The sequence below is a fragment of the Lactuca serriola genome, chromosome 2, assembly GCF_051521515.1.
Source record: "Lactuca serriola cultivar US96UC23 chromosome 2, Lser_US96UC23_V15, whole genome shotgun sequence".
NCBI classification, from domain to species: domain Eukaryota; kingdom Viridiplantae; phylum Streptophyta; class Magnoliopsida; order Asterales; family Asteraceae; genus Lactuca; species Lactuca serriola.
In genome coordinates, this window is record NC_136409.1 from 170,678,077 (window position 1) to 170,693,872 (window position 15,796).

The 15,796-nt window shown below is 35.9% G+C and overlaps 1 non-coding gene across 1 annotated transcript; it reads left to right on the forward strand.

Moving 5' to 3' along the window:
* Window positions 1-9,259: 9,259 nt before the first annotated feature.
* Window positions 9,260-9,366, forward strand: LOC145090904 (small nucleolar RNA R71). Its single transcript, XR_013701826.1, has one exon. It is a non-coding gene; the product is annotated as a small nucleolar RNA R71 (small nucleolar RNA).
* The last annotated feature ends 6,430 nt before the right edge of the window (window positions 9,367-15,796 follow it).

The following is a 15,796-nucleotide window of genomic DNA, read 5'->3' on the forward strand; positions in this document are numbered from 1 at the left end:
CAAAATATAGATTCAAGTGACCAGGTGATCCTTTGCAATAAGAAACACTAATGACAAGTGAGTGTTTTTGTCAGAATGAGTTGTGAATCGATTCCACAATTCCTAAGATGTTCCAAGAATACTTGGTTTACAAAACTCATTTTCTTTATCACAACGAAAGGTTAATGATGATCTCATTGATGTGTATTTCAATCTTCACTATGAAAAATTTGATCAAATCAAAAGTTTCAACGAATAAAATTCGTCAGTGAAATTGAATAAGTATTTATCACCAAATATATTCATGGATTGAAAAAGATTACATACATCACTTATGTATAACTTTTTGCCAAGCCTTTAGTTCTTTAACTACTAATACACAAAGACACTTGTGAATCATCTTCCTATATAAATAAGATTCACATATATCAAATGAATCAAGCTCGTTTGCCTTAAAAAATTCCATCATTTTGAAGTTGGTATATGTTTCTTATTTATATTGTCATGATGATTATGACACACATAAGTTCCAATCAAATATCATTTGATTATATAGGTGTTATGATCAGAACTATTAATTTAATGAAAGATTATAGATTTACTTCATAAATAACATTATGAGAAAATTTTCTTTAACACATAATACATCATTTCAGAACATGAGTGTGAACAGACTCTAAATGATAAGTAAATCTAGATTTATTCATAAATTACAAGTGTTACATGTCCCTATAAGGATAGGCACAATACATCTATTGTTTAAATAAAAGACTATAACAAAACTTATTATATCTTCAGTATGAAATACCATTCGTTTCCAATCAGTTGATTATTTCTTCCAATCATCAACACTTAATATCAATTAGTAGTGTCACATGAGGTATTGCATACTCAAGTGAATGACGGAAAAAATAAATAGTTCTATCATATAGCATTGAAGAAGCGTTGGTTGCATTGGAGCTTGTAGATCTAGACCTTCTTCACCTTGATATATCTTATGGTGGTATAAAGTTTGAATCTTGTTGATGAAATTGTTAGATCTAGCTAGTTTTGGGTGTTATGAGCTTTTGGTCACTTTAAGTGCATAAAGTTTAGATCTTGAAAGTTTGTGACCTTGTTATGGGTAAAATTAGAAACTTTATCCATCTAAACATTATATTGATTCAGATCTGAAGGTTGGAGACGTGGACTTAATGGATTAAGTTGAAAAAGATGCACTTTTGGTCCCTTTATGACTTAAAGACTAGATCTTGTTTGTTGGGACCATTCTAATGGATAAAGTTGGAAACTTTATCCATTATGGAACTGTTAGGAACCAAAAAAATGTGATCTTGGTCCTCCTATACCTTCCATGCAAGAGTTGTAATGTATTAATGGATTAATAAGTTAGGGTTTTAGCTTTTCGACCTTCCCTGGCTATGGAAAGTCATAAAGGTGGAAACTTTATGACTTAAGACAATGTTTTGAGGCTAGAGCTAAGTTTGGGAGAAAAGCCATTAGGGGATTAAATGCTTAATGGAAAGGATGGAACTAGCTCGAGTATATTGGGCGTAATTTTTGTGTGACGGGCGTACTAAGTCATCCCATGTATGCGGGGCATAAGTTGAGTACGCAGGGCGTACTCAACAAGCATTAGACTTTGACTTTTGTTGACTCTGTTGGCTGTTGACTTTGTGACCAAGTTTGAATTTAGGTCAAACCTGAGGGTTTTGTTTGGTGATTAAGATTTTATATGTTTCTGATCTTAGTGGATCCACAAGAGCAAGCAGTATAGCAGGGAGTGTATCATAGTGTTCTCGGATTTCTACATTTCATGTGAGTTTTTCCTCATTGTACCCGTGGGTCAAAGGAACCAATGTCGGCCCACTAGATTTGGTGATCTTTAGTAGAAGGATGCCATAGGGACTGTATATAGTCATGTATGATAGACCGAGGACTCTTGATCTAGGCTTTCTTGCCCTTTCCTTGTTTGGATGTGGCAAATCCAGTAGGATTATATGTCCTGATCTCTGATGTCGAAGTATTACTACACCTTATTTTATCTATTATCTAACTAACTATTCGACTAAAGGTAGTGTACGTTTTCGCAAATAATATACCATAAACAGTCGCGTGTCGAACACAAGGGAAAGATTTAATTAACTAATCTAACTACTAAAGATTAATATATATAAAAATGGTAAAAATTAATTTGGTTTTTATCTAGTTTTGCAAGTTCAGACAAACTTAATCAATTAACTATCAAATTCAATCAATTATTAAAACACTTTCGCTTAGTTCGAATCCACTTCTCCTTTATGGTTATATACTAATTATGGATCATTAAAGTTTGTTACCAAATTTTATATTATTAGTAATTTAAGTCCAAATTTACTAAGGTTTAACTAATTCATGTAAACCTATGCATGGTCACACACAATCAAACACGGCATAATTATCGATTATGAATGGGCTATGTAAGATTTATTAAAAAAACACAACATTGTTCATGATTTATGTTCTCTGGCACAACGAAATTCAATTACTTCAGCTACTTATCTAAGATTGGGTCGATCCTAGCTCTAGGAATTTAATGGTTAATAAATCACTAGGTGTCAAGTTCATGTAATTTAACAGTCACTAAGCTACACAAAACATGAATTCAAGCAATTAAAGTATCTACTATTAGCATGCTAGGTATTAACAATCAAACACAAGCACATAACCAACCAATAAAAATCCATCATTAATGAACTAATCCATAAAGTTGAAGCTTCATCTAGCTAAACATAAGCAACTAGATTCAGCTACTCATGACTGAAATCTAAAACTCAAATTCAATAAATAAAGACATAATTGAATGTACCACACTCAAGTGATGATTATAGTCTTCAATCTTTAAACCTTCAATAAATTCTCCTTCCTTCAATGCTTGGACTTGGTTTTTCTAACTAAATTTCCTCTAGGAATCGTTTTCTAAAACCTCCAAGTCTCTCTAAAAACTCCTTGAATCGTGAAAGTGAATGAAATTATATAGTTTTGGGAATTATTGTAATTCATGACATGAATAGGGATTTCACGGTGTGATGTAAGATGAATCCTTATCGGGCAAGGACTCTGACTTCCTGTGCACTTATCTTCTAGAACACTCACTCCACGTTGTGATTTGGGTTTTTCACAAGGATTTTCTTCTTTTAATTCTTCGATCCTCCAAAGTTCCACTTCTTGTTGCTTTTGGTCCTTTTTCTTCAAGATTGTTCCTTTTGGATGCAATATATAATTTAATCTCATAAGTACCATATATCTTTGCAAATAACCAAAATACTAATAAAAATGTATTAAAATATTGCCTAAAATGTGTATAAATATGGCAATATCAAATACCCCACACTTATATTTTGCTTGCCCTCAAGCAAAACTCATTTATTTTAAATCAAACTTCCATCACCAACATCACATATGACAATCTATTTTGAACTTAGTCATTATACCAATACCTCAAGGGTATATTTGTGTCTAAAACCCTAATAAATTTCCAATCCTAAATACTCACAATCCTTATGAACCTTTACCCCTTAGTTTATACGACATTCATTTCTACAACCCCCCGAATAAATCTTCAGAAATCTTTCTTAACCTCAAGGTATTTTTGGTTATGCTACCCAAACATACATAATCTAAAAAAATTACAACTTTAGATATCACAATGGAGCTCTTCAAATTCATCTTTTCTTTGATATTTTCTTTTTGATTTCTTCAAATTCAACACTTTTTTGTTTGATTTTTGGTATCTTCAACTTTTTGATTCTTCAGGATTGTGATCTTCATAACTTTCATACTTGATAGCTCCAAAATTCTTACAATTTTTTTTTGGTAATCTCATTTTTTTATATAACTCACTTTTTTCGCTTAAATCCTACATGCTTAAGCAAAGGAGCTTAACTTCAACCTTTATTGATTAGATTTATTATTCTAAGTGCAATGACTACATAAGCTCTCCTGCATATATTTCAGGTATAGGCTGCAAAACTTATTATGCCATATAAACTACCAGATTACCTTTCATATCTCATGACTTTTCACTAGAACTTGGGAAGCCAAAACTATACTATAACATATGTTGGCTCAATTAAACATTTGAGCTTGCATTGTATCATCCTACACAACACTAGCAACTTAAGTTATTAAATTATCACTAGATTTAATTTTTAGATTATTATTTCAAATCTATTTCTAAATTTTTCAAAAACTTAAATTTTAAAATTTTCTAGCAATTTACTTTTTCGACCCTCTACCCCACACTTATTTCATACAATGCCCTCATTGTATGCATAAAATAATTTAAAATCAATAAGAAAGGAGAAAAAGGAACAGACTCCCCTGGGGTAGTAGTGGCGAGATTGATTCGGAAAGCTTGGATAACTTGAAGTTAAACATCTTGCATATGAAATTGGAACTTGGATCTTCTGAGATAAATGTGTCGGTCAAGATGTGAATCCGAAACTTGTATCTTCAACAAGTGTGGTGTTTATGGTCCTCAAAGCATAGTGCATCAATGTGGGAAAACATACACCACATTTCATTTTTGAAAGAGAAAAACCAATTATGCTGACCACGTCATGGTATGGTAACCCACGTCGTGATGTCGAAGTTAATCTCTTTCTGAAATCGCGATGGCTTCCAAAGTCACGACGTGGAGATAAGGTCCACATCGTGTAAACTGGTCTTCCCAGAATGCAGTTGTGCGGTAATTCTTCTATGTAAGTGAAGTGTGACTGAATTATAAGCGTTTTGAGACTCTATTAGTTTCTTTACTCTTCATTAATCTATATTTTCTTATGAAATTAACCCCACACTTATTAAAAATTGCGGGCCTTGACTTATAAGTTTGAATTACACAGATTTACTTGAACACTCTTTTCTCTTTTCTCATAATATTCCGCTCACAGATGCTCCCCAAATCTACAACATAGTAAGCGGATTGTGGAAAGAAGAAAACATCCATCCTATACTTTGTTACAAGTTCAAAACAAACCAAATGAAAACTTAAAACTAAAACAAATCAAACAATAAAAAAATAAATAAAGGATTGATAATAATCCTCGTCCTCTTGCGCTCCACTTGGTCCAGCTTTGTCTCCTTGCCTTGTCCATAACTCTTCCCAGGTTGGAATGTATAGGTAATGAGGCAGCATTTTTGGAGGTCGCTCCACATTAAGATGAGTAAACAAGACATCAATAGCTTGATTGTGGTAATTGACACCCCCGCGGAGATTATCTAAATAAGTACCAACCTGTCTTTGAAATGGGTCGGTTGGTACCCCACCCTCAAATGTTTGAGGTGGGTGTTGTAGTTGGTTCCTTTCCCCACGGGCTCTAACATTTCACCTACCTATTTGTCGTGGTTGTTCTTCTTGTTGACAAATGGGTTGCTCAACATCTTCCGGTGGTATAACAAATCCCCCACCCGTATTCACCACTACCCGCATAACACTCAAGAATTAAATTAACAAGTCATTATCCTTGAATTGTGTAAGGTTCCTAATAAAATTATGACTCAAAATACCATAAGAACGAGAGAGTCGAGTGACCAAATGTCCACCCGTAATGGGACTACTAGGCCGAGAACTAGCCGCCTTCTTCCCTAAGAATCATGCAAGCATGTATGGCAGGTCACAGAAAACTCCGGGTGTAACAATGCTCCAAAGATAAAACAGATTTTGTGTTGGCACCTTATCCCCGTGTTGCTTATGATTAATGGAGAAAGTGATACGAGGATGTAGAAACTGGTAAATGGGAGATCGAATTTGGCCTTCATAAGCCTCATGAGAACTGTACATCTAGCAATCCCGATGTAAAGTCTCGAACACATGTAAGAATAAAATAAAATGGGGTGATTGCGTCTCTTCTTCAGTATATAGCTCCATTCTCCATGCAAACTCATGAAGACTACATTCGTGGTATAAACCTCCCATATGGAATGCAAGAGCCCGGTTGTAGTTTGGGTTGGTAGTTCTCTCTTCAAAGTTCACTGTGCCAAAGAATTCGACGGACAATTCCCGATAAACAGGTTCTTGAATAGAAAAAAGATTCCTCCACCCGTTGCATGGAAATGAAAACCCCTTTCCAATAAATAACTTTGTCCAATGTCTCTCGACTTCCACGACCATGCCCACCCCACACAGCCATGCCCAGTCCACCAATGGATCAATTGAAAACTCTCGGTTGTATAACCACCCTAATCTGTTCATATAATTGTTGAGTATTGCTTGTGAAATGTTTTGTGGGAATCGGTAAAGTGGATGGATGCTTGATACATCAATGTGATCCTGCTCCTGTGGAACTGCTCGATGAGGCCTCACTATAACTAAAAAAAATAGCAAACAAAACAAATAACCACCAAGGAATTAAGTCATTAAGAAAAAAAAGTTGTGTGCCCAGTTTTCACATTGTGGACTCAAAGTCCACGTCGTGAATCCAGTTCATGTCATGGTTTTTGGTTAGTCATTCTAGAGTCAATACGAACTAAAATTACCACTTGGGGTTTTTCTAATATGTTATTCTAAGGCTCTGTAACACACATGAAACCAAGATTGACTAACTAATAAACTCAATTTCGACATTATAAATCAAAGAACAACCCTTAACCTAAATGTATAAATCTAGAAGAAAATGAGTACAACTAAAGTAAAGATATCTTACCAAGGCAAGAGACTAGCACGATTTAAAAAAATAGTTGATAAATCCGACATAAAATCAGGATGTGGGGTTAATGAGTGTTTGTGCGTGAGTGGTTTTTTAAAAGTGATGGTCAAGAAACATGAAGTCATCTATGTAACTGGTCCCCTCCTCCGTCAACTTTATATCCACATTGTGAATATATACATTCACGTCGTGTATGTTAAAACCCTTTAGTATGTAAAACATAATAATTCCTGACCACGACGTGGTGATGGTCTCGACGACGTGATGTCAAGGATTTTATTTCTTTTCTAAAAAATCATTTTTTTTCTTCTAAAGATTGACCACTCACACAATTCTAAACCCCGCACTTGATTTTTGTGGTAATTTAAAAATCAAGATGACTTGAATGATTAATTATCCTATAACTAAACTAGTGATGCAAAAATAAAATAAAAAAAATTAAAAAGGAAAATGAAAACATAGCTTGGGTTGCCTCTCGAGAAGTGCTTCTTTTTGTAGGAGTCATGAGCCTGACTTCGTGTCACTTCACGTTGAATCGCTTGGAGTGTCAATCACCAACTGCACCTTATGTTCTCTCCATTTTCTTTTGTACTCTTGAACTCGTCTAAGGTAAGCCTTTTTAGAATTCAGTTTTTTAACCTTCACATCACCTTTTTCAAGCTTCCTTTTTATTCCCTTATTATTCACAATAAGCTCATGTTCGCTATCTGCTTTTTCTTCACTTTTTAGTTCCATAGTGACAATCTTCTCATCAAAAAAGGCTGGTGGAATCAAGACTTCTTCCTCATTAATTGATACCAAATCTTCGTCATATTCCCCGCTCACTAAAGAACATGGAGTTTTGTAAGCAAACACTTCGAAAACTGTTAGAATGGATGCTCTTAGCTGAGTACGCTTAACTTCTTAAATGGCTTGAATCCCTTCTTCCATCAACTTCTCCAATTCATCGAGCCAGTTTCCGCCATCAATGTTGAACACTTCATTTTGAGTATTGGCTTCCTTAAATCTATCTTCAACTCCAAAGGTCATTTCTTCATCTCCCACTCGCAATGTGAGTTTTGACTTGCGTATATCCACCGAAGCTCGAGCAGTATTAAGTAAAATCTATCCAAGGATTATTGGAACATTTTTATCTTCTTTCATATCCAATACTACAAAATCAATTGGAAAAACAAAGTTCCCAATTTTTACTAATAATTCTTCCACTATTCCTCGAGGATAAGTCACTGAATGATTAGACATGTGAATCATCATTCTAGTAGCCTTCAAATCTGAAAGATTTAGCTTCTAATAGAACGAATAAGGCATTAAATTTATGCTTGCTCCAGAATCGGCTAAAGCATAAGTCTTTATATTATTCCCGAATTCACAAGGAAGTGTAAGGCGTTTAGGATCTCCCATCTTATTTGGTATTTCTCCCAATATCACCCTGGAACTTTGCTCACTAAGGATCACTTTAGGAGTCTGCTCAAGTTGTTGGCGAGTATCGAGTAAGTCTTGAAGAAACTTCTCATATTTAGGTGCTTGTGCTAAAGATTCATTAAAAGGAGTATTTATAGGGATACCCTTAACTTTCTTCATGAACTTCAAATATTCTTGCTCCAGCGGATGAATTTTAGCTCGAGAAGGAAACGGCAGCGGAGGACGATAAGCTTGAACATCAGCCAAAATTTTCTGTTGATACTGGCCCCACACCGTGAAAATAGGATCCTCACGATGTGAGTTCGATGGTTCAGCAACCATTTTTTCTTTGATCTTCGACTTCTTCAGTTGTGGTCCAGGCAGATGTGGCTCTACTTCTATGGCTTATAGGAACTCATATATAGTATCTTGTTCAGTATCGATGACCATGACATGTGGTTGTGGCTTTTTATCGGGAATTTTGTGGAGAGAGTCGCTCATTAACCAATGTAGTTAATTGTCGAAGTTAAGCTTCAATGTTTTGTATCGATGCTTGATGATTCCTTAGCAAAGCTTGTTGGTCCCTCATGAGAATTTGCTGGTCTCTTATCACTGCATTGGTCTCATCATGTCGTTTTTCTGAAGCCTCCATAAATCTAGTTAGCATGGACTCTAAATCAACTTTCTTTTCTGGTTGTGGTTGCTTTTTTTGATAAAAGCCTCGGCCAGTTCGCCTAAAATTTTCATCTTTTTGCTTTTTATATTCATCATATGGAAACCACTCTTTCTTTGGCTTCCTCCAATCTTCATCGTATTTGTCTCCACTAGAGTAGTATACTTGATCCTTCTTATTCCCGTTCTCGTCCAAATGGCAATCTTTTGTCAAATGTGGACCATTGCATCTTACACAACCTACATGAATAGCATGTATGGATTGGTCCATCTTAGTCATTCTTCGATCCATAGTATTCAACATAGCTAAGACAACTGCCATATCCTCAAAAGTGCCACTACTAATGCCTTTTGCTTCATCATGTCTAGGATTGTGGTATTCACGTGAATTCTTAGAAAACTCTTCAATCAATTCCTTAATCTCATCGTGATTTTTCTTTGTTAAAGGTCCTTGAGAATCAAGGAGTTTCCTTGTCATCATGTTTACCCCATCATAGAAGATTGATACTTCTTGTTGCTCATTTAAATCATTTTGGGGACAATTTCTTATTAATCTGTTGTATCTCTCCCATGCCTCGTAGAGTGACTCACACGGTTGTTGCTTAAAGTTTGCTATAGCTTTCTTGAGTTTAGCAACTTTAGAACGTGGGCAAAAATGTTCTAAAAATGGTTAACGCATTTGCGCCCAAGTAGTAATTGCACCGAGTGGAAGCGCCTTCAACTAATCCATGGTATCTCCTTTAAAGGTAACTGGAAGAGTTCTCAATAACACCGTCTCTCTTGGGACATTTAGAATATTGAAGTAATCAGCTATGTCATTGACTTCATCAAGGTGCTTAAAATCATCATCATGATCTTTCCTAGAACATGGAACTTCCTTAAGCGCGGAAAGAATATGTCCCTCCAGCTCGAATGTCGCGGTAGCAGGAATTCCAGGTTGCACTAGACCGGGACTGGTGTCCTCTCGGATTCTTTCCTTGTATGCCTCCATGGACATGTTGGCAATGTTCTCCATCTTGTTTTTCGGCTCATCTTCGGGTTCACTACTTTCTTCGGTTTCTGATTCGGAATCGGATTCTCAAGGATTAGGATTTTTCTCAAATATTTCAACCTTGCTTTCATCTTTTGAGGAATTGGTCGATTCACCTACGTTCTTGCCTTTCTTTTTTCCAAGAACATATTTAAGATCCTTGAAAGGTGATTTCCGTGGTGGTTGGGTTTCTCCTATGTTCTTACCCGTCTTTTTTACGAATGGCTGACTCTGGATCTTCAAGATGTGGTATCAAAGGTATGTTGGATCCATGGGTCATGTACTACTATAAAAAAACAAAAATAAAAATGTAAAATTGAACAAAAACTATATAAAAACGCCTGCTGACTGTTCACCACGACGTGGTAGGGAGTACCACCTCATGTTGTCACAACAAAAACAAAAGAAAAATACAAAATTACTAAGCTCACATTGTGAGGCTAAAAGCTCACGTTATGAATTTGGTTATTCAGAAAAATCAACTAATACTAAAAATTAACTTTTTGCAGGTTTTAACCTCACAAAAAGGATCGATTAAACTAAAGAAATTAAATCAAAACTAAACGAGCCATTCACCGACAACGACGCCAAAAACTTGATGTTGAAATATTACTATACCTTATTTTACCTACTATCTAACTAGCTATTCGACTAAACGCTGTGTACCTATTCGCAAATAGTATAGCACAAACAGTCCGATATCGAACACAGAGAACATATTTAATTAACTAATCTAACTACTAAAGATTAATCTAAAACAAGTAGAAGTTAATTTGGTTTTTATCTGATTTTGCAAGTTCAGACAAACTTAATACTTAACTATTAAATTCAATCACTTGTTAAAACACTTCCGTTTAGTTCGAATCCACTTCTCTTTTATGGCTAGCTACTAATTATGGATCATTAAAGTTGGTTACCAAATTTTATATTATTAGTAATTTAAGTCCAAATTTACTGATGTTTAACTAATTCATGTAAAACTATGCATGGTTACACAAAATCAAACACATAATCAGTTATGGATTATGAATGGGCTATGTAAGATTTATTAAACAAACACAAGTATGGTCATAATTTATGTTCTCCAACAAAGCTAAATTCAATTACTTCAACTACTTATCTAAGATTGGGTCGATCCTAGCTCTACCAATTCAATGGTCACTAAATCACTAGGTGTCAAGTTCATGTAATTTAACAATCACTACGCTACACGGAACATAAACTCAAGCAATTAAAGTATCTACTATTAGCATGCTAGGTATTAACAATCAAACACAAGCACATAACCAACTAGTAAAAATCCATCATTAATAAACTAATCCATGAAGTTGAAGCTTTATCTAGCTAAACAGAAGCAGCTAGATTCAACTACTCATGGCTGAAATCTCATACTCAAATTCAATAAATAAAGACATAATTGAATGTACCAAACTCAAGTGATGATTATAGTCTTCAATCTCTATACCTTCAATAAATTATCATTCCTTCAATGCTTGGACTTGGTTTGTCTGACTAAATTTCCTCCAAAAATCATTTTCTAAACCCTCCAAGTCTCTCTAAAAACTCCTTGAATCGTGAAAGTGAATGAATATATATATATATATATATATATATATATATATATATATATAGTATTAGGAATTATTGTAATTCACGCCGTGAAGAGGGGTTTCATGTCGTGATGTAAGATGAATCCTTATCGGGCAAGGACTCTGACTTCCCGTGCACTTATCTTCTAGAACACTCACTCCACGTCGTGTAAGTCACTACCACATTGTGATTTGGGCTTTTAGGTGGGATTTTCTTCTTTTAATTCTTCAATCCTCCAAAGTTCCACTTCTTGTCGCTTTTCGTCCTTTGTCTTCAAGATTGTTCATTTTGGTTGCAAAATATAATTTAATCTCATAAGTACCATATATCTTTGAAAATAACCAAAATACTAATCAAAATGCATTAAAATATTGCCTAAAAATGTGTATAAATATGGAAATATCAGTGTCTATCTCACCTCTGAGTACATACGGTTATGCATTCCTTAGATTGTTGGTATTTAGTATGTTGCCATGTTGTAGTGACATGGTAGATCGGTATCTTGGTAGTTGGAATGTTTTTATGTTGTAGTGATCTGTTAGATCTGTATCTTGCTATTTAGGATGTTACTATGCTATAGTGACCTATTAGATCTGTATCCTGGTAGTTGGTGTGTTTTTATGTTGTAGTGATCTGTTAGATTTGTATCCCGGTATTTAGGAGGTTGCTATGTGGTAGTGATTTGTAGATCTATATGTCTATTTATACTTACTAGTTATCATCTAGTGGAGTGCCATAGGTGTGTACGTAGTCATGTAGGATAGTCTGGGAACTCTTGATCTAGGCTTTCTTGCCTTTTCCTTGTTTGGATGTGGCTCTAGAGTAGGATCATCTGTTCAGGTGGCTATCTCACCTCTAGTTACTTATGGTTATGCATTCTATGGAGGTTAGCTGGTAGCAGGACTATATGATGTGAGAGGACTAGTAGGCGGTAGTTAGTTGTATGATTGATGATTGTCAGTATTATGTGCCCTACTTGATCCTTGATTGTGTATATGTCGACATATGGTACTAGTGGGTTGAGGCGGTCCTGCTTTGTGTTATAGGCCAAGATACCCTGTGCAGGCAGGCTATAAGTTGTAGGCATGAAGGCTTGGGAATAGAGGTTGGGTTGAGGCGGTAAGTCAACAAATCCTGGTTATTCTAGCCCGATGGCTAAGTGGACCCGATGCATGCTTGTATGTTTATCGGATGTAGTATTTTGGGGGAAACTCACTAAGCTTTGTGTGTTACCCAGTTGTTTATTGTTTCAGGTATCATCGGTCATCATGGGAAGACGAATGCGTAACTATACACATTCATCAACAAAAATGAAGATTTCGCGCTTTAATATTACTCTAATTTTTATAAATGTATTTGGAATAAACGTTTTTTCTCCATAACATATTTATAATTGGGAAGATTTAGTTAAATAAAATTGAAAATTTTTTGCTGTGAAAATGGGACGTTACACGGAGGATCCGAAATGGGCCCCGTCCACGACAAAACGAGTCTGAAATAGATTTCAGAACGGTCCATTCCGGAGAAAATGGTTATTTTGCAAAAAAATAATAATTTAATAGGTTATTTTTTTAAATAAACACAAGAAAGTTGTTAGTATACTCAATTTCCGATATATATATATATATATATATATATATATATATATATATATATATATAAACTCAATTAAAAATTTATTTGATAGATATGTTTTTCAATCTATTTCTAGAAATATAAATTGTATTTATTTCCAAAAGAGGACTAGGATACTGACACATGGTATTAAGGCCATCTCCAATCCATTAAACTCATGAAGAGTTGTATGGATTGCCACATAGGAAAGAGAACATACACATTCAATTTAATTATTAAAAAATTCATTAATTTTCATTACAATTCTATTGCACCATTCAATGGCCATTAAACTCTACACTCTCTCTCCTCTATATTATATTCACATTTAATCTATTAAACCCTCATACAACTCCCATTGTGGATGGCCTAAGAATACAACATTAAATTAATATGGTGGTGGTTGAAAAAGAAACGTAGAGGTTGAAGAAAATATCTCATAGTGGCATCTCTCCTCCTAGGATCCATGTAGCCTTTTGTGGCCAAAAACATCGTCTCATGGAGTCGTGATCGGTGGTTGCATTAACTTTTGAAGCTGTTATTAAAATTCTGAAAAATTCGTATTCTTAAGAAAAAAATTTAACCTGAGTACCATAGACTAAAGCGTTGTGATGTTTGTATTACAGTAATTTCCATCTTTTATGATTTTTATGCGGTTTAAAATATTATTTGTTATAAATTCTTATAAATTGATTAAAATACCTGTTAACAAGTGAAATATATAACATGTGTTTTAGTAAGAATAAAATAGATATTCGGCTCAAAAGAGTTGAATATTGAGGAATGAGGAATGAAAAAATGGGAGTTGCTATTTGCTCTATTCGGAAATTAAGGAATGAAAAAAGGTTCAATTGATGATCAAATGCTAGAGCAAAAGGGAATAAGGGATGTCATTAGAATGGGGTGTTTGGTGTTAGATATATGGTTTAGTGGCACTTAGAAATCTGAGAATCGTGATAATCACTTTTAAATCGAAGTATTTGGGTGGTACTCCCAAATCCTCAATTGGATAAGACTCATATAAAACCAGAGAGAAAAGAAAGATAGAATAAGATGGTGTAATTTCTTGAGTACCAGAAAAATGACAAAAATTGGTTATAAACCTTCATTATCTAAAAAAACAGTCAAAACTGTCATATAACAGTTTTTCTCTGCCTCTTGGACCCCGCCAGGGGCTGCCGCCCTTTGGACCCCGCTCCCAGGGGCGCTGCCCCCGGATCCCCGTTCGTTCAGGGGCTTCGCCCCTAAATGAAAGTATACTTTGATACTTGATCAAACTTAAACAAGTGTGTACTCCACACCTTCCTTACTTGTTTAATATTTATCAAGATCATTTTTAGTCAACAAAGTATGTAACATCCCGAGTTCAGGAGTGCAAGTTCAGGGTTCAAAGTGAAAATGTGGATGGTTAACTCGGCGAGTCCATGGGTAGACTCGGCGAGTAGGTCGCGATTCTGGTCGCATGTTAAGTGGCCAACTCGGCGAGTCGGTGGATGGACTCGCCGAGTTGGTGTTGTGTGGAGAAAACCCTAATCCCAGGGGTTGAGCCCTATATAAAGAACATAATACCCTCTCCCCAACCTCTTTAATCTCCCTTGAAGTCCAGAAACCCTAATATTCGTTTGTGAGAGAATTAGAGAGCATTTGGATCTTGAAGGAGTATTTGTTGAAGAGATCTGAAGATTAAGAGGCTTGGAGTAAGGGCTTTACAAGGTTTTGGCTTATTCTTCTATTGGAGTCTTCTCTTGAGGTAATGATTCATTGCTTGAGCTGTTATCCATCTAGATATATCATTTGTGGGATTTTGGGAGTATATCGAGTGCTATCTTGAGTTTGGAGGTTGGGTCTGAGGTTGCTACCTCAGATCTAGAGTAGTGATGATCCAAAAGAGCATAAAGTTTCTGTTCAAGAGTTGTTGATGAAGCCTTTTTGTCCCAAACCCTAGCCCTAGAGTGTATTATGCTTAGATATCCTTGGATTCACGTAAAGTATGCCACTTTACATGATAGATGGCTTGTATAAGAGTATATTTATGGATTGGAGACCCTGCATGGCTTGGAAAGCCTCTGTATGGGTTAAGAGCTAGTGGTACTCGGCGAGTCACATGGGTGTACTTCGCGAGTTGCATGAAGATAGGCAGCAACTCGACGAGTTGGAAGAACAACTCGGTGAGTTGGTTGAAGATAGCCTTGGACTCGGCGGGTCTGTTCTTGGACTCGGCGAGTCTGGTCGTGAGGTCCTAACCTTTCCTGGTTGAGCTGTGAATCGGCGAGTCAAGGGATAACTCAGTGAGTTGAGTGCGATTAGACTCAGAGTTGTGGGACTCGGCGAGTCTTGGGGTGACTCGGCGAGTTAAGTCGTGTTATGGGAGTTTCAGAGCATAGGGACCCGACGAGTCAGCGGGGTGACTCGGTGAGTAGAGATAGTCTTGTGTTGACCAGTTGTCTTCCAAGGGTATTTTGGTATTTATTGAGTTCAGTGTTTTGGTTATTGATCAGTGGTGAAGTTCGTGTCAGAGGTTGGAGCAGCGTGATCTTATCTCTTTAGTCAGCAGTTGCAAGGTGAGTTACCCTCACTATATCGACAGGGTCTAAGGCACCAAGGCTGGCCCTTTATCGGATTGTAATCCGGGTATTGTTGTTATGTTATTGCCTTGCTATGTTTGCATCCTGGTAGTTAGGATGGTATATGTTAGTGACCGGTTAGGTCGGTATCCTGTTTAGAGTATGCTATGTATGTGATCTGCTAGATCGGTTGACTGATGATTAATTGTTACGTGGTTATATGTTTATGTGCACATGGTTGGTTGACTGGGGTTGGGTTGAGG